This window comes from Pseudopipra pipra, chromosome 1 (genome assembly GCF_036250125.1).
Source record: "Pseudopipra pipra isolate bDixPip1 chromosome 1, bDixPip1.hap1, whole genome shotgun sequence".
NCBI classification, from domain to species: Eukaryota; Metazoa; Chordata; class Aves; order Passeriformes; family Pipridae; genus Pseudopipra; species Pseudopipra pipra.
In genome coordinates, this window is record NC_087549.1 from 93,256,414 (window position 1) to 93,263,069 (window position 6,656).

General features: G+C 37.2%; 1 protein-coding gene across 1 annotated transcript in view; it reads left to right on the plus strand.

The window, feature by feature from the left end:
• Positions 1-6,656, plus strand: part of CDKAL1 (CDK5 regulatory subunit associated protein 1 like 1) — a 411,527-nt gene that overhangs the window by 172,766 nt on the left and 232,105 nt on the right. The gene's annotated exons all lie outside the window — the stretch shown is intronic.

Sequence of the window (6,656 nt, forward strand, 5' to 3'; positions counted from 1 at the left end):
GTTTCTTGGACATGTTAAAATCCTAATCCAGCAATATTTTGTGGAAACAGTCAATGTTTTCCAAGTGTAGAGATATGTGTATGTGAAAGCATCAGAGTAATACAGAAGTTACTCTAAATACTGTCTAGTTCCTCTGGTTGTTTGTTACAGGTTCCCTTCTTGCATCAGTGTTTCACTCACACGATTGGTGTACAATCCTTGCAACTGTATTGAAAGCCAAGCAAGTGCAGACACTTTATAACCAGCTAATATATAACATACCCATTGTTGTGGTTCAGACGGGTGCTGAACTTATTGCAGAGACTCTAATGGAAATTTTCGTCATTAAACTAGGCCCTGCTCCTATACTGACAGTTCATTCTAGCAGCTTATGTACTTTTCAACTGTTGCTTCTTTGAGTGGAAGTGAGGCCCCACAGTTTGTAGTGTTTAAGTTAAATATGGGAGTGAAGCCACACCTCTTAATAAAAGTCAGTTAAACAGAACAGAAAATTAAGATCACAGAATTGGTTGGGTTGGAAGGGGCCCTAAAGATCATCTAATTCCAACAGCCTGGCTCCGGACAGGGACACCTTCCTCTAGATCAGGTTGCTTGAAGTCCATCCAACCTGGCCTTGAACACGTCCAGGAATGGGGCATCCACAGCTTCTCTGGGCAACCTATTCCAGTGTATCACCACACTCCTAGTAAAGAATTTCTTCCCAATATTTAATCTAAAACCTGTTGTCTTCCAGTTTGAATCCATTCCTGCTTGTCCTATAGCTACATGCCCTTGCTCTATCTGACAGCTATTAAAATACTAGGAATGGGATCTTTCAGTGCTAGCCAGTTTTGTTTCTTCAGCTATATTTCAGATTTCTTGGGTGTTTGTGTTTATTATGAACACGTTTTGTGCTTAGGATATTCAGCTGCATAGGTTGTTCTAGTTTGATACCCTCTGCAAAATAAGGAAGGGTAAGACTTGGTATTCCCTATGATTTTAATAAAATGAATTTAATGCATAATGCTTACAAGACTTAAATACAAATATAATCTTAGCTAAGGAATATGTACCTGATTTATGTATATTCTTTTAAATAGCTCTTACTGCTCGTTATGTCTCAAAGATAGTATTGCTATACTGATTTCCACTTAGAACTCTGGTCTCTGCTCTCCTCCTGCTCTTCTCTTTTTAGGAGTTTATGGTTTATCTTATGTCCATGCTGAATATTTTATGAACATTGCTGAATATTGTATGTTGATTTATTTTCTTGTGTGGTCAATATGTGAATAAAAGCAAACGTCCCTTTTGAAATGAAATTATGAAAGTAATAGCATAAATGTGTAATAAATACAGCAACTCTTTTTATGTTAGTCTAGATCAGCTGAATGGCTTTACTTTCCAAAGGGATGAATGCTTTTCTGTAAAGGAAAGCATAGAGACCTATCTCCATCAAGTGTAGTGAGACTAGAAAGTTGGATTCTGTAGTTTCTATGAAGTGCCTTAGACATGAGCACACACAACAGCTCATTGCATATCTGCTCATTGGGGAACCTCTCTTTGTTGTTTATACAATACATTCAGGTCTATCTCCCCCTCATCCATTTCTTTTACAAGTGATAATGGTGTGTTTACTGAAGAGAGTTTAGGTTTTTAAAGTGAGTTCAAGTTACGTGAATTCAGAAGATTAAATATGACCATATGTAACTCATAACAAAACTGACAAATTTAACTTATTCTTGTTTTTAGTAAGAGAAGCACAAATATACTTCACTCAGGGAACTAAATTTCAGACTTCGCAGTTACCATCAGTATGCCTCTTTAAAGCTTAGACATGTATTCATTAATGTTGTATGAAGGTGAAGTATGACAGGAAAAAAGGTGCAAGTCTAAATGGCAATTCACAATTCCATGGGCATCAAAGAATGTCCATATACCCACTTTCACAATGTTCCGGGTATGGACACAGTGCCCCTTTTCTGTATTCTTTTATCCTGTGGAGGAACATGACAAAAGCAGAAAACTAATTTGCACAGAACTGATTATCTCTGTTGTAATCTCTAAAATCAGTGTTCTAATTTTTTTTTTTTTTGTGAACTCATATATGGATGAGTTTGGAAATGTTTGGAAATATTTTGTTCATTACTGGTTACTTGCTATATGCTTCAAAAAGCTACCATACTTGTTTGTCTGTTCTTGTTAGCCTTCAAAGTGCTGTGGTGTTTTTATAGACAATATGTTAGTATCAGTATGGTACTCTGAATGTATATGATTACAAATGGAACAAAAATGATTAAATGCTGGTACTGCTTGTGGTGTCTTTCGTTTAATGTTTCTGTCTAGTCCTTCTTATACAGACCAGATTTGATCCTTCTCTGCATTAATTTCTCATCTTCTAGCTTTTCTTACCCCAGTAGTTGAATCTAAGCTTCTGGTGAGGTTGGAAGCATGCTCGGCTTCTCTTGTATGTGTCACTTACACATGTATGTGCTCACATTCATACATGCAGACGCACATGTAAACCTGGAGCAGAGGAAGTATTTGGTTTCTAGAAAGAAATAGCGTCCTTGTTGGGGTCCAGGATCCCAAAGAGATGAGATCAGCTGTGGGGCAGCCTGTTCCAGTACTTGACCACTGTCATAGTAAAATACTTTCTTTGGTCTTAATCAGATTTTCTCATATTACAGTGTGTATCCGTTGCTTCTAATCCTGTGACCTTGAACCTCCGAGAACAGCCCAGCTGTGCCTTCACTGCTCCCGTCAGCTCTTTGTAGACAGCAGTAAGATCTCCTCATACTAACAATGAACAGGCCAATTCTCTTCGTGAAGTTCCTGTTAGCCCATTTCTCCAGGCTGTTGATATTTCACTGAATAGAAAACCTGCCCTTCAGCACATTAAGTGCTCTCCCCACCTCCATCTTGGGATTTGCTGCAGATGTATTACATCCCTTCACCCATGCTGTTAATAAAGTCAGGAAATTATAGTGGCATCTTCATCAGTCAGTCCCTGAGGAACACCAATACTAACAAGCCACCAGTTAGACTTTGCACTGCTTCACCAAATCCCAGCAGTCCAGACAGTAAACCCACCTTGTTGTCCACTTACTCAGTCTGTATCACAGCAGTTTGACTTCACGGATTCTTTATAAGACTGTTGCAAAGGCCTGCCTAAAATTAAGGCATATGACATTCCCAGTCCTCTCCATCTCACAGGGTCAATCACCTCTTAGTAGAAGGCAAGATTCGTGTTTCTTTCTTCAGACAACTCAGCTTCTCAAGGAAAATGTCAATTTAACCCATGTTTATAAAAGCAAATAAACATCTTGTAGTATGATGTCATCAGCCATATCTGTGTTCCTGCGGGGAAGTCATTGGATAGTGTTCCTTGCTACACTGGCTTGTCGGGTCTGTTCAATAGGCAGATTGTGCAAAAACCCCCTTATCCAAAACCCTGTGTCTTTGTTACAGTTGAAAAAATATTTCAAGTCAGCCATTGCAAAGATAATGTTGTACCAGATGTAGATGTGGAAATATGAAGAAAGATTCCATTTAAGTATTGACTAAGGCCTGTAAACAACTGAATTGCTGAGCTACTTTGTGTTTTGTCTGTCCATTCCTTTTTACTGTTAAGTCTTGCATTTGATGACTAGAGCTGCCTCTTGTGTATTTTCCAGCCTGTGATATCTAGAAGGCTGTTTAGATCCTGAATCCCCAAGAGGTTCTGTGGCCTGTTTTTAGTCTTCTGATTTGTGCACTAAGTGCTTTAGTCATGGTCTTTCTGATTTTCTTTTAAATGACTGACCATAACTGTCTGAGTGGCAATGGACGTGAGAGGACAAAAAACCCCATCATCTTAAGTCTAAAGCTAGCTGTTCATCTTTGTGCTTTAAAAAAAAAAAAAAAAAGACTAGCAAGTTATGGTTTCTGTCAGAGCTGGCAGCAGTTGAAGTGGAAGAATTTCAGGCTCACCACAGACTTGAGTAGTTAAAGAGGAAATCAAAGCATACAAACACTTGCCAACTAGCTTGGAAGAATGTCATACCATTCCAAGTTATTGGGACATGAGGACACTGCGGGAGAGTTACAAGCGTGGCATTACATGGCATTAACAGTCACCAAATGCAAGACAAGAGGAAAAGGTTAAGAAAATGGTAGGAAAAAAATAAAGTAGAAGAAAAGATCTGAGGAATCATTAGAAGGAGAGAATTTTAGAGAAATAAAGCAGATGGAGAAGTTGAGGATCATTAGTAATGAAAGACTACAGTTTCCTGGTTTTTTGCACTGTCACTAATTTTAAATTCTGCAAAATATAGTTAAATATATTCAAACAATGACATTATAAAATAATGAAAATAAAATAATGACATTATAAAATAATGAAAATAAAATAATTCATTACTGTTTGTTTCCCTAATTATTCAAAGTGAGTACCTTAACTTGCATTTTATTTAAGAGATACATGGGTAGTAAGGAAGTTGTGTCCATGGTCTGACTGACTTAGCTCTATAACTGTGTGAAGAGGGGATTAATTTGCTTCTGAAAATCCCCTTGAAGACTCTTGAAGGCAAACATCAGGACCCTGGTATAAATTTCTATTTTTAGAAGACATCAGTCATTGGGTTCTTGTAAGAATAACTGTAAATCAGTCCGTTAAATTGCTTGGAAAATTTTAGATTTAGGATTGGGCAATTATGTTGAAATGTGTGGTCTTCTTTCATTTTAAGTTGACAAAGTAATACATAGCAAAGAATATGTACTTGAAGCATGAATGTGTCTACTACTGCACAGAACAGTTTTTTCCCAGCAAGACTAACCACTGTACTACAAGATAGAAATGACATTTAGGAGCAATAACATAGTATTAATTGCAGATAATGCTTATATCCTTGTCCACATTGGAGCTTCTAAAATTTCTACAGCTACCACAACCATTTGGGGTCAGAAAGCTTTGTGTTGATGCAATCATTGGGAAGGGATTCTTTCTAGATTATAAGTGGTGAGTTTGTTTTCATTATGCACTTATTTCCATTATTTTACCCAGACAATTCAGATCCACTTTCCCACAGACATTTTACAAATGTTTTTTTGGAAATTGGTCTGATGGCAACCTCAGATAAATTCTAAATTAAGCCTGCTAGTTTTAGTGCTGCTGAAATGTAACTTTTTTTTCCCCCAGGATGTTTTGACCAGCACAAAAACAATGCCTTTTATGCCGAGAATCTGAGTGGTACCTGCTGTATGTTACAGAATTAACTGCAGCCTAATGTTTCCTGTGAGATTTCACCACTCTAAAAGAGTCTGTCCCAAAAGCCATTCAGGAAGTAAAAACAATAGCCCTTATCACAGGCAGTGGTCTGCTTTTCAACCATATTTTCTGTAGGGGTGATTCAGGAACTGCTAATGTTGTGAAGATGCATGGTAAATGAAGTAGATTGCTTGTAGAAAGACACTTGACTCCCTTTACTCTTCTCCTTCCAGTCTTGGAGATCTGGTGTGATGCTTCATTCCTGAAACAGAACTTTAAATATGCTCATTACACACCCCCACGTCCCTAGAAATCACAATTTTAATTAAATTTTTAGTCTTTTGTTAAAAAAACCTTCAAAAGCTGATTTTTTAAAAGCTTACGAAATTGTTCATTACTATCCCAATTATGTTTTGCAGCACATTCTGTGTAAGTTATGCTAAGTCACCTGCCTCCCGCAGAATTTTAATAAAATTACGCTATTTGTTTCTTTAAATACTAAGGCAGTTGTCAAGTCAGTCCTCTAAAACTTTATAAATTAAAGCAAATCTCCAAGAATCCTGTCTACACAGGTCATTTTCCAACCACTGCTGTTCATTAGAAAGAGTCTGAAAGTAATAGTGCCTTATGCATGGTGAAATAGTGATGTTGGGTATTCTACCACTGTGTCTTGGGGATGAGCTGTGAGCAGATATGTAAGAAAGTATCTTTTCTATCTAAGGTTTTTCTGTCATAACTCTTCGTTTTACCATCTTCATTACTACTATTTGCCTGAGACCAGCAGTCATCATCTTTCAAATATTGTTGTTCTTTATGAAGTGCTGGAAGAATTGATTACTTGTAGTTACAATGCCATGGCGTTTTCTGCTCCATGCAACCACAGAACCTGATTTGTCTACCTGTGCTATTTCAGCTGAGTCCCTTTCTTGATATCAATGCCTGTCATAATCTGCCCCCAAAGCTGTGGTCTACATAGCCAAGCAGATGTTTGGAAATGCTTTTAAAATGACTTAAGTCTCTGTGAATCAGAGAACTTTAGTTTCAATGTAGTGAAAAAAACGTTGCAGTTTCCAGTAAGCATCTAGCAATGCACCATTTTGAGACAGGATGCAGAACACAAATGTATGCAGCTTAACAGTGAAATATTTTATCTTGTAATATCAATTTAGAATGCCTTAATGAATTAATTAAAACAATTGCAGAACTGTATGGCCAGAATAATTATTCAAGAAGTTATTCAGACAGGCATTGGAAAGCGCCATTGATGCACTTGATTTTGCTGATGTTTAAATCGTTGGCCTTGAAGTGAGCAAGGTGAATGTATGATGATATAACTACACAGCTGTGACCTTTGAATTACCTGCACTTGACTGTAGGAATTCAGTTTCACAAAATGCAAATATTTGAAGTACAAAATTAAAACATATTATGG